General features: G+C 44.5%; 1 pseudogene; it reads right to left on the reverse strand.

The window, feature by feature from the left end:
* LOC135509026 (copine-8-like) overlaps nucleotides 1–13736 on the reverse strand; it is an 82751-nt pseudogene that overhangs the window by 23602 nt on the left and 45413 nt on the right.

Below are 13736 nucleotides of genomic sequence, written 5' to 3' on the forward strand. Positions count from 1 at the left end.
TTAAAAATGGTTTCAACAAGTGTGTTGTTATGCTCTTTGACATTTGTTTCAGGAATGTTGTATTAAGAAAATTGGAAAGGTAATAATTTGTTATACGATAAATATTTTTCTGAATGAAAAATGCCTTAAACTGTTGTTTTGGTCTGCCCTTTTTCGAGGTTATGGCGAAGGTGACCACAGATGGTGTCTAGATGCATGGAAGGTATAAATTGATAGTCAAGAACAGTGTGAGCCTCAACCCCCCTAACCGGCTGAAGAAACGGCGTTCACTATGACCTTTTCCTTCACCACTCCTACCGTGAGACCTGAGTCTTAGCCAGCAACCTGTACACAGCATCCAGTCGAAGCTATCAACTGCTTTTTCTCTCATGTTTTTCTCTCAGGAGTGTGACATGAGTCCATGTGGAGTGAGCATTGAGAGAGATCCTGTCAACTTCTTTCATGCTGTTGGGGGACTGTAAAGGAAAATGGCGGCTCAGGTGAGAGGCATTATAAAGGGCCATCCACTTTGAACATGTGCCATTTGAAGGATAAACTGAAACACTATCTGAAGAAGAACATGAAGACACGCAAGAAGGACGAGTGCCAGGAGGGGGTGGGGTCAACCTTGCCCGTAATTGTTTGTTTGGGGGTAGCAGGTTGATTGTGGAGGTCTGCACACTGCAAAAATGTATAGTAATTTAGACTGCATTGAGATACCGATCTGTCATTAACATGCCACTCACGACAGTGTAAGACAGGGATAAACAGGGGCCATAATGAGAAAGGCTCATACTGGTAAGAAGTAGTACAAACCGTCTATATATGGTTCCCTGTTTGTAAATATGCATTCTACCTGTGTTGGTGGGTGCTAAGTTGAGGGTCTTGAATTTGAGTGATAAACTCAACGTGGAGCATTGATGATGGTTGTATAACATTGATAGTAGGGAAGTTGCTTTAAAGAAGTTATCAGAATTCCAATGTTAAAGCACATCAATACATATGAATTTCTGGATGATACAGTACAATTGACTTGAGCATGTTTTAGTATGTTTATAACTGTGTAAGTTGACTAGAAGTAGTGAATAATGTGTTATGGGTTAGATAGAATTATTCATTGTGCAAAACATATTTGTAACTAGAGGCTAAGTACATACAGGGACAGAATGTTTGCATAAGAGTGTGTCAAATGACGTAAATGTAAAATGTAAATGTAAATGATAGATGACCATTGCTGTACATTCCATACCCCAGGGTGAGGGTAACTTTACTATTGTAGTGGAACATCTGAAAAGCTTAGCTGTGATTTTGCAGAGGAACACCAACCAGACAACGATTGGAATCCGCTTGGATAGGTTCAGTCATTATTTGGTGTTATGGGAGCTACAATAGTTCACTGGTTGATTTATGGCTTAGTTATTTTTTATATTATTAAAACTTGTGTAAAGAAATTGTGCAGCAAAGACATTGAGGCTATTCTTGCCATGTCATTACTGACCCCTGAAGGAGACGCCTCAGAACCGTATTTATCTAATTCATTTCCTTTGTCTGATTACATGTCTGATGAAGATGATGATAATCCATAACACCAAGGTAAAAAACATTTAGTTAATGGTGCAACATGTCCATAGGCCATGCTCACAGCGGGGGTTGTGTGAATAATGCTCCCACGGTAGAGTTAAGGGCCTACCGTCATGGTGACCCTGTGGCAATATGGACAGTCTCAACAAAGCAATTGCCTTTTGTGTGGTGATACGGTATGTATTGATGTTAAATTCATATGTTCCTTTCTCCCTTCTGAGAATGAATTGCACTATGTAAAGGATTGAAACTCAATGACAACGGAGGTGATTTACAATTGTAATATACTATGTGTAAGAAAGTGTGTCCTGTTCCATCTTTTTCCTCATGTTAATGCTTGTTTAATAGTGACACCCCATCCCGTGAACGGGACCGTTGTCATCATCTGACGCTTTCAAAATATGGGGCACTTCCGGATTGGATTTTTCTCAGGCTTTCGCCTGCAACATCAGTTCTGTTATATTCACAGACAATATCTTTACAGTTTTGGAAACATTAGAGTGTTTTCTATTCAAAGCTGTCAATTATCTGTATATTCTAGCATCTTGTCCTGACAAAATATCCCGTTTAAAACGGGAACATATTTTTTCCAAAAATGAAAATACTGCCCCTAGAGTCGCAACAGCTTAATTAAAATACTTGTGTCATTTTCTATTAGGTTGAGACTTAGCCTCAAAAGGGAGGAAATATTGTGAGAAATTACATCATTTGTCATGCTATCCTGTGTTTTACTGTATAAAGAAATATCTCGTTATATGCTTGTCTTTTCTAATCTGATACAAACTTGCCTTTGTATCAGGCAAGATTTTGCACATCAGACAAGATTGAGCATATAGCTAAGGTCCATTTGGGTGCGACCGCAGCACCCAAACGACATCCCATGGATTTACTGTCTACAGAAAGTCACATGGATATTATAGTGTTTGCTGTTGTGAATGCAGCTAGACGGTTGAGCCATCAGGCTATCAACCTCGTGCTATCTTAAATCTGCACAGACAACTAATTGCCTTTTTGCAAATCATATAATAAAAGTGTAGTTTGAAAGAGTCTGCAATCTCTTTTCCTATTGAATTGCTACCACAACTGTCAAGTGTGGAACCTTATATAGACAGGGTGTGTCTTTCCAAATCATGTCCAATCAATTGAATTTACCACAGGTCGCCTCCAATCAAGTTGTAGAAACTTCTCAATGATGATCAATGGAAACAGGATGCATCTGAGCTCAATTTCCAGTCATACAGCAAAGGGTCTGAATACTTATGTAAATAATATATTTCTGTTTTCACTTTGTCATTATGGAAAATGTAGTGGAAAAAGTCAAGGGGTCTGAATACCTTCCAAGGGAACTGTAGGTGTTGGGTTTAAGGTCGCTGCAGTACATAGAGAGCTACTCGTTGGGAAACAGGCAACGTGTGATTTCTGTGCTTACACTTGAAACAATGTTTGTGCATGTATGTGAGTGTGTGCGTGTGTTTGTTTGTTGGAGTATGTGGATACTGTATGTATGACTAAACATCCACTGTTTAAAAGGCTAAAGTTGTCCATTTTGATGATGCCTGTTCATTCAAGGGGCTAAACAACAGCTTCATACTGCAAGTGAGTTTTTTTTTAAACACACAAAAAATAACTCACCCTGCAATTGCTCAGCTCCTCTGCTCTCACTATGATAGTTCCACACTTCTTCCCTGGAATCCCACTGTTACAACACACACAAAAGGGACTGGAATCATTCTTCTATCTATGTTACCATACATTTGATTATTTATTCATGGCTCGCCGTCCGTCCACATCCATATCATGTGTGATTCGTCAATAGCTTCCATGAGGCCTAGGCTTAGTGTTTTGTACAGAATGCCAACATACAGAACAAACTTCAAGTCAGAAAACAGACAAATTAAACTACTGTTAGAAGCCAAAGGCTTGGTTCAGACTGGAGAGAGAGAGAGCAATGTAGTTTTTTTGGCTAAGGAGAGCTAGGTAATGTTGCCGGGATTATGCAAAAACATGCATGGAGGAAAATCGATGTAAAATTTAAGTGAGTCTTTGAAATCCGTCTGGTGTCTGAGACTTCAGGGGCTCTCAGAGGCACAGGGAGTGAGAGGCACTCTCTGAAATGAACTGACTGGGTGAGCAGTGAGAACAAAACCTTGGCATTGAGGGGAGGGGGGGGCAAGAGAAAGGGGGATGGAGAGAGACTGAGTGTGAGAGGAGGAGAGAAAGTCAGTGAAATAGTGAACGAGAGACTGAGCATGATAGAGAGACGAAACAGAATGAGAGGGAGGAAGAGAGATAGAGAGAGAGAGGGGGAGAGAGAGAGGGAGAGAAAGCAAGAGAACGAGAGAGAGAGCAAGAGAACAAGAGAGAGAGAGCAAGAGAACAAGAGAGAGAGAGAGAGAGAGAGAGAGCAAGAGAACAGAGAGAGAGAGAGAGAGAGAGAGAGAGAGAGCAAAAGAGCGCAAGATAACAAGAGAGAGAGAGATAGTAAACAAGAGAAAGAGAACAAGAGAGAGAGAGATAGTAAACAAGAGAAAGAGAACAAGAGAGAGAGAGATAGTGAATGAGAGAGAATGAGAGAGAGAATGAGAGAGAGAGAGATTGGGAGCGAGAGCACGAGATAGATAGTGAATGAGAGAGAAAGGGAGCAAGAGCGTGAGAGCGAACAAGAGAGATAGTGTGAGAGAGAAAGAACAAGAGAGAGAGGGATAGTGAATAAGAGAGAGAGACAGAGAGAGAGAGAGAGAGAGAGAGAGAGAGAGAGAGAGAGAGAGAGAGAGAGAGAGAGAAAATCCACTGGGTGAAGTTCCACAGTGTGCCATCACAGCAGCAAGATTTGTGATCTGTTGCCACAAGAAAAGGGCAACCAGTGAAGAACAAACACCATTGTAAATACAACCCATATTTATGCTTATTTATTTTCCCTTGTGTACTTTAACTATTTGTACATTGTTACAACACTGTATATATATATATATATATATAATATGACATTTGTAATGTCTTTATTGCTTTGAAACTTCTGTATGTGTAATGTTTACTGTTAATTAATTTGTATTGTTTATTTCACTTTTGTATAATATCTACCTCACTTGCTTTGGCAATGTTAACACGTTTCCCATGCCAATAAAGCCCCTTGAATTGAATTGAATTGAGAGAGAGGAGGAAGACAGAGGGAGAATATGAAAGAGATGGAAGGGATTAAGTAGAAAAGGAATGACATTGAATAAACTGTGCCGTTCATACAAGTCCTTCAATTAGATTCTTTACACGCTTGATGTGGTTCTGATGTGGTTCATTAGGGCAGCAGGTAGCTGAACGGTTCGAGCGTTGGGCCAGTAAACAAAATGTTGCCGGTTCAAATACCTGAGTCGACAAGGTGAAAAATCTGTCTGTGCCCTTGAGCAAAGCACTTAACACACATTTGCTCCAGGGTGCTGTATTGCTATGGCTTACCCTATAAAACAACACATTTCAGTACACCTATCTGGTGTATGTGACAATACAACATACAAATATATATATTATCTATAGTCTAGCAAAGGGACGACATGAGAATCGGACTTTGATACCAGCAACATGACCTGATCTATACTCTTCTGTCTCACCTATCTTGTCAGGATTTGGCCAGGGTTGTTCCGGGTTTTTGTCAGTAGATGTCCCCATTGTGCTTTTTGTCCCTGTGTTTTTCCCTTGATCCCCATTATTGTTTGCACCTGTGTCTCGTTTTCCCCTGATTGTATTTAAACCCTTTGTTTCCCTCAGTTCTGTGCTCTGTGTTTGTATGTTAGCACCCTGCCCTAGTGTTCTGTGTGCTCTTGTCGATTCCGGGTGACGTTCTTGTGGTATTCTGTTTTTTGTTTTTGTTTATTTTTGGTGAGTTTCTTTTGAGTTCTTTTGTGTTTTTCCTACCACCTTTTTGGATTTGCCATTTTTGGATTTTTGGATTTTTTCTTTATTAAATTCACCGTCTTAAGTACTGCTGTGTCTGCCTCATCTTCTGGGTTCTGCTGTCTATTCGTGGCTCAGTTGGTTAAGTGACTGTTTCTCACTCCGGAGACCCAGGTTCGAAACGGGTCCTGACAGAAACACAGAGCCAAAAATGAACCCAGAGGCAGCCAGTTCCCAGGACCTTTTGCCACGCTGTCCCACCACCAGGAGACTGTCCAACGCCACGAAGCCGCCCTGGTTCAGCAAGAGGCCTTAATGGCTAGACATTCTCATCTTCTGTCGGAGATGCTGACTTCCATTAAGCAAATATCTGATCGACTTACCCCGGCAACAGTTCCGTCCCAGTACCTCAAGTTCACGTACCCATGGCAGTTAACCCCCTGGCTGAATCTCGTCTTCCACCTCCCCAACGGTTCTCAGGTGATCCAAGTGCTTGTAAAGGGTTTCTCACTCAATGTTCTCTCTCCTTTGAGCTGCAACCCTCGTCGTTTCCCACCGACCGGTCTAAGATCGCATATATCATCACCCTGCTGTCGGAAAAAGCCCTGGCCTGGGCTACTGCTGTGTGGGATGCCCATAGTTCCTGCTGTGCCAGCTACTCTGCCTTTGCTGAGGAATTCAAACGAGTGTTTCAAGGCCCAAGCAGTGGTTCTGACTCAGCCAAACAGCTCCTGACTCTCCATCAAGGTTGGCGCAGCGTGACGGACTATGCCATCCAGTTCCGCACGGTGGCAGCAGCAGTGGCTGGAACGAGGCGCTCACGGTGTGCTTTCTGAAAGGCCTTTCCGACACTATCCAAGATGAACTGGCCACTCGGGAACCACCCGGACAATCTCGAGTCCCTGATCAAGTTGGCCTCACGCATTGACCAGCGTCTGAGAGAGAGAACTCAACCGTAGACCTCTAGCTCCTATCAGTCCCAGCTCCGAGTCCCCACCTTTATCATCACTGGCTCCACCGGAACCCATGCAGATTGGACGCATCTCCCAGGCTGAGAGAGACCGCCGGATGAGGAGCGACGCTGTCTATATTGCGGCAAACCGGGCCATTTCCGTTCCACGTGTCCCGGGCTCCAGGGAAACGCTCTGTCCCGTACAGACCGGGGGAACTGTAGCGGGAAACATAACCTCCTCCCATCCGTCCAACTCCCGTCTGCTCATTCCAGTCACCCTCTCCTGGGACAACCACAAGCTTCACCTTCAAGCCTTGGTAGACTCTGGAGCCGCAGGTAACTTCATGGATGGTGTCTGGGCGAAGGAGAATGGCGTTCCCTCTGAACTTCTAAGTGACCCCATGAGGGTTACTACATTGGATGGAAGCCCTTTGGGATCTGGACTTGTCACTCATGTCACTACCTCCTTGAGACTTTCAGTTTCACAACACCAGGAATTGATGAACTTTCATTTGATCTCCTGTTCCGAGTTCCCTCTCGTCCTTGGATACCCCTGGCTTCACAGTCATAACCCTCACATCGACTGGTCTGTGGGCACTATCAAGCAGTGGGGTCCTACGTGCCAAGCTACTTGTATTTTCCAGAATTCCCCGAGTTCTACTCCCGAGTCTTTAGAATCCATCGACCTGACCCGAGTTCCGAGTGTTACCATGACCTCAAACTGGTGTTTAGCAAACAGAGGCCACCATGCTACCACCCCATAGATCTTACGATTGCCCCATCGACCTGTTTCCGGGCACTTGCCCCCAGGGGTCGGATCTTTTCCCTATCTCCACCCGAACGAGCTGCTATGGATACCTACATCAAGGACTCTCTGGAAGCAGGCCTCATGCGTCCATCAACCTCCCCGGCGGGAGCAGGGTTTTTCTTTGTGGCCAAGAAAGACGGTGGGTTACGTCCTTGCATCGACTACCGGGGACTCAATGACATAACCGTCCGTAACCGTTACCCGCTACCCCTTATGGCCACAGCCTTCGAGCTGCTCCAGGAAGCAGTTGTTTTCACTAAGCTTGACCTGCGGAACGCATACCATCTTGTGCGGATCAGACCTGGTGACGAGTGGAAGACCGCTTTCAACACGCCTACTGGTCACTATGAATACTTGGTGATGCCCTTCGGCCTGACCAACGCCCCAGCGGTGTTCCAAGCGCTCATAAACGATGTGCTTAGGGATATGCTTAACATATTTGTGTTCGTTTACTTGGATGACATCCTCATCTTTTCGAGCTCCCTTCAAGAACACACTAAGCATGTCAGACAAGTACTCAAACGCCTCCTGGACAGCCATCTGTACGTTAAGCCGGAAAAATGTGAATTCCATTCATCCAGTACAATTCCTGGGATTTGTAGTGGAACCCGGTCGAATCAAATGGACCCTAGGAAGGTAGGGGCGGTAGCGGTTGGCCCACCCCCAAATCCGTTAAGGATGTTCAGCGTTTCCTGGGCTTCACAAACTTTTACCGCAAGTTCATCAAGAACTTCAGTTTGGTGGCAGCTCCTCTCTCAGCTTTAACCAAAGGTGGCAATGCAAGGTTTTTGGGGAAGAAGCTGAGACGGCCTTCCAAGGACTCAAGCAGCGCGTCCTCTCTGCTCCCATCCTGATACTACCGACTACGGATGAACCATTTGTGGTGGAGGTAGACGCATCAGAGGTTGGTGTCGGAGCTGTCCTGTCTCAGAGGGGTGAAGACAAGAAGCTTCATCCGTGCGCTTTCTTCTCACACCGGCTTACCCCGACTGAGAGGAACTACGATGTGGGGGATCGTGAACTCCTAGCGGTTAAGATGGCATTGAAGGAATGGAGACACTGGCTCGAGGGGGCTTCTCACCCGTTTCAAGTGCTTACGGACCACAAAAATCTGGAGTATATCCAGCAGGCGAGCGATTGAACTCTAGACAAGCTAGATGGTCTCTTTTCTTCAATCGATTCCAGTTTATCCTCACCTATCGGCCCGGGTCAAGAATCTCAAACCGGATGCCCTGTCCCAGTCTACGCTCCTGCCATTCGAGATGACACGGACATGCCTGTCCTTCCTGCTGCTAAGATTGTTGCTCCGATCTCGTGGCAAGTTGAGGATACCGTGAGACGTGCTCAAGCTAGCGAACCGGACCCTAAAGGAGGCCCTGCCAATCGGTTGTTTGTCCCCAAGGCAGTGAGGACTCAGGTCCTTCTGTGGGGGCACTCCTCTCGCCTCACCTGTCATCCGGGCGTAGGTCGCACCTTGGAGTTCATCCAGCGTAAGTTCTGGTGGCCTACCATAAGAGAAGACGTTGCCACTTTCGTCAATGCCTGCCCCGTGTGCTGCCAGGGCAAATCTTCTCACCTCCGCCCTCAAGGACTCCTTCATCCTTTACCTGTTCCCCACAGACCCTGGTCCCATATCTCATTGGACTTTATTACTGGACTTCCTCCATCCCATGGCAATACTACTATCCTAGTCATAATCGACAGGTTTTCAAAGGCGGCCAGGTTCGTCCCTCTGACTAAGTTACCTTCTGCCAAGGAAACGGCTGAGTTGGTAATTAATCATGTGTTCCGAGTCTTCGGCATTCCTCAAGATGTGGTTTCTGACAGAGGTCCCCAGTTCGCCTCAAGGTTTTGGAAGGCCTTCTGCCAACTCATGGGGGCTTCTGCCAGTCTATCTTCAGGGTATCATCCGGAGTCCAACGGCCAAACAGAGAGGATGAATCAAGAGCTGGAAACCACCCTCCGATGTATGACTCGTGACAACCCGTCCACATGGTCATCCTTTATTGTTTGGGCCGAATACGCGCACAACACCTTGCGCTCCTCCTCCACTGGTATGTCCCCGCACGAGTGTCAGTTTGGCTATGCTCCTCCATTGTTCCCGGACCAGGAGGCAGAAGTCAGAGTGCCTTCAGCCTTGAGGTTCGTCAGACGCTGTCGGCTTATGTGGAGGAAGACCCGTCTTAATCTGATGCGTTCCTCACAGAGGTATCAACAACAAGCCAACAGACGTCGCCGTCCGGGCCTACCCTGCGCCCCGGCCAGAGAGTCTGGCTTTCCACAAGAGACTTACCTCTACGGGTGGAGTCTCGCAAGCTGTCCCAAAATACATCGGTCCCTTCAAGGTTGCCAGGAGAGTTAACCCAGTTTCTTATCGCCTACACTTACCCAGATCCCTTAAGATTAATCCCACATTTCATGTGTCATTGTTAAAACCTGTTGTTTTTTCTCCCCTTGTCCCGGCAGACAGACCTCCCCCTCCGCCTCGTGTCATTGGAGGCCAGCCGGCTTATACCGTCTACCGGATACTGGATTCCCGCCGGGTGCAGCGGTCCTGGCAGTATCTGGTGGACTGGGAAGGCTACGGTCCTGAGGAGCGCTCCTGGGTTCCTGCCAAAGACATCCTGGACCCTGACCTCATTCGTCAGTTCAGGGTCCTCCACCCTGAGAGAGCTGGTAGGAGCGTCAGGAGCCGTTCCTAGGGGGGATTCTGTCAGGATTTGGCCAGGGTTGTTCCGGGTTTTTGTCAGTAGATGTCCCCATTGTGCTTTTTGTCCCTGTGTTTTCCCTTGATCCCCATTATTGTTTGCACCTGTGTCTCGTTTTCCCCTGATTGTATTTAAACCCTTTGTTTCCCTCAGTTCTGTGCTCTGTGTTTGTATGTTAGCACCCTGCCCTAGTGTTCTGTGTGCTCTTGTCGATTCCGGGTGACGTTCTTGTGGTATTCTGTTTTTTGTTTTTGTTTATTTTTGGTGAGTTTCTTTTGAGTTCTTTTGTGTTTTTCCTACCACCTTTTTGGATTTGCCATTTTTGGATTTTTGGATTTTTTTCTTTATTAAATTCACCGTCTTAAGTACTGCTGTGTCTGCCTCATCTTCTGGGTTCTGCTGTCTATTCGTGGCTCAGTTGGTTAAGTGACTGTTTCTCACTCCGGAGACCCAGGTTCGAAACCGGGTCCTGACACTATCTACCATTAAACGGTTTTGTCGGCACTAGAACCGACAAAGTGAAAAGAAAATCTGGACCATCACAGTACGGTTCTGGTGGGTATCACAGGGTAGTGTAAAGAGGGACATGTGTAACGGTAGAATACGTTCACGAAAGACCCCTGTCTTGATATCCTGATATCATCTGTCTAAAGGCAACAGTGTTTAGTACGTATGGTCATTATATGTATCTTATATCTACTACTATATTATCTATCCAATCAAGTGACCACACTTTTACTCAGCCTTTTCCATGTAAATAAAGGGGCCTCTTTTAGATACAGTGGGCTGACTGCATTCAAAACACACATATGTACACACACACACACACACACACACACACGTACACACACACACACACCACACAGAAAAAGTACATCCTGAGATGATTATGTAACTCGATGACATCAGCTCATTCCTACATCATCATCGTCTTGTGTGTCATTCTTCTGCTGACCCATTCAGCTGCAACAACACATTTTCATAATACATAATCTCCCACACACCACACACACACACACACACACACACACAGTCTCCCACACACACACACTCCCCCCCCCCCATTTTCCTGTTGTGTGAAAGCAGCAGCTGGTAGTAACAACATTGCTGGAATCTCATACATTGGATTAAAAACTGTTTCTGCATTATAAAGTGTAGTTGTCATCCGCTAACTGATTTCTTATGTTCTAAAAAGTGTGGGGATGCCTGGTTTTGTGCTCAATACAAACATGAACTGAGTTTCATTAAATAGGCATGAACAAGGTTCTTGTATTGCTCAACAATAATTTGCGGTAACCTTGCTTAACCAACAGCCAAGAGTTCTGAAGGTGGTAATGTAGGAGGATTAATGCATTGAATTTCAATCTTTTTCCTAAATTGACTGAGATTGGCCCCACCGTAGAATATACTTAAATGGAATACCAACTATGCAAAATTGCTAAAAAAAAATACAGCCCTTTAAACCATCTCATTTATGTTGCCTCTTGGGCCTGGCTTTTAATAATGAGGACAAAATAGGACACAATAGCGACGATAGGGAACAGGGATGTGTGTGTTTGTGTGTGTGTGAGAGAGAAAGAATGGTACATTACTTACATGAGAGGTTTCTCCATGCGGCTTCCCATGGAGCCCACTACCTCCCCCAGGGTACAGAATGCCTGGCCCAGGAAGTCCTACACACACAGAGAGAGAGAGAGAGAGAGAGAGAGAGAGAGAGAGAGAGAGAGAGAGAGAGAGAGAGAGAAATGCCTCAAAAGATGGATGGGGAAAAACTGTAATTTGCTGTACAGTATTTTCTGTAGGATGTTCAGCATGAATGTGAGAGCACCAAAGCCAAGCAAGCAGACCAGGGCGATTATATGGAAAAGTGACACTGATTATTGCTATGCTTTTCCTCCATCTAACACCTAAACACTCAAGAGCCTGGCTTAGCCACCACCATGACAACAGCAGGACATTAATGTTTGGACCAATGTTTTTGTCAAGCTTCCCATACATACTATATATGATGAATAATGACCACTCTCACTACAACAGAGAGAGAGAGGGAGAAAGACGGACGATTCTACAAAAGAAACAACCTTTTCACCAGCGATCAAGGCGACACACTGTGCGTAAATTGTTCCCGGATGAGTGAGGGTTCATGTGTAAAGGATTAGCATTTCAATTGTTATAATTATTAACTCTGTCGTGACTTCTCATCTGACCCCCACTGCCCTTTTGTCCATCAAGCCGCCATGCCGGTTCAGCCCACTAGGGCACATTCTCCTATCATTTCTTGTAACCATATTGACTTTGTTTGTTTGTTTATGCATTTCTGTGAATTCCTAAGTTAGTAAATAAATTATTTAAGACAATTGATGTATGGATGACTCATAGTGAAGACTGGGTTTGTGCAGATAACCAACCATTTACAATGTTTGGAATGAGACTAACGTGAGGTAAAGTAAATAATTCATTCATCAGAAGACTATTTGATCAGATATAAAATACCTGAAAAGTTATTTTAGGAAATGATAACTTTGTAATCTGTATATTTTCCTTGGTGCCCCGACTTCCTAGTTAATTACAGTTACATGATTAATCAGGTTGATCGCGTAATACTAATTACAGAGAATCTTTGATAAAAACAAAGTCTTCAATTTAATGATAGTAAAGACACGACACAGGTAACATATATATAACACATACAGGTATTTTAACATACAGGTAACACATAGGTAACATATACAGGTAACACATAGGTAACACATACAGGTAACATATAGGTAACATATACAGGTATTGTAACATACAGGTAACATATACAGTGCCTTGCGAAAGTATTCGGCCCCCTTGAACTTTGCGACATTTTGCCACATTTCAGGCTTCAAACATAAAGATATAAAACTGTATTTTTTTGTGAAGAATCAACAACAAGTGGGACACAATCATGAAGTGGAATGACATTTATTGGATATTTCAAACTTTTTTAACAAATCAAAAACTGAAAAATTGGGCGTGCAAAATTATTCAGCCCCTTTACTTTCAGTGCAGCAAACTCTCTCCAGAAGTTCAGTGAGGATCTCTGAATGATCCAATGTTGACCTAAATGACTAATGATGATAAATACAATCCACCTGTGTGTAATCAAGTCTCCGTATAAATGCACCTGCACTGTGATAGTCTCAGAGGTCCGTTAAAAGCACAGAGAGCATCATGAAGAACAAGAAACACACCAGGCAGGTCCGAGATACTGTTGTGAAGAAGTTTAAAGCCGGATTTGGATACAAAAATATTTCCCAAGCTTTAAACATCCCAAGGAGCACTGTGCAAGCGATAATATTGAAATGGAAGGAGTATCAGACCACTGCAAATCTACCAAGACCTGGCCGTCCCTCTAAACTTTCAGCTCATACAAGAGATGCAGCCAAGAGGCCCATGATCACTCTGGATGAACTGCAGAGATCTACAGCTGAGGTGGGAGACTCTGTCCATAGGACAACAATCAGTCGTATATTGCACAAATCTGGCCTTTATGGAAGAGTGGCAAGAAGAAAGCCATTTCTTAAAGATATCCATAAAAAGTGTTGTTTAAAGTTTGCCACAAGCCACCTGGGAGACACACCAAACATGTGGAAGAAGGTGCTCTGGTCAGATGAAACCAAAATTGAACTTTTTGGCAACAATGCAAAACGTTATGTTTGGCATAAAAGCAACACAGCTCATCACCCTGAACACACCATACCCACTGTCAAGCATGGTGGTGGCAGCATCATGGTTTGGGCCTGCAGGGACAGGGAAGATGGTTCAAATTGATGGGAAGATGGATGGAGCCAAATAC

This window comes from Oncorhynchus masou, chromosome 22 (genome assembly GCF_036934945.1).
Source record: "Oncorhynchus masou masou isolate Uvic2021 chromosome 22, UVic_Omas_1.1, whole genome shotgun sequence".
Taxonomy (NCBI): domain Eukaryota; kingdom Metazoa; phylum Chordata; class Actinopteri; order Salmoniformes; family Salmonidae; genus Oncorhynchus; species Oncorhynchus masou.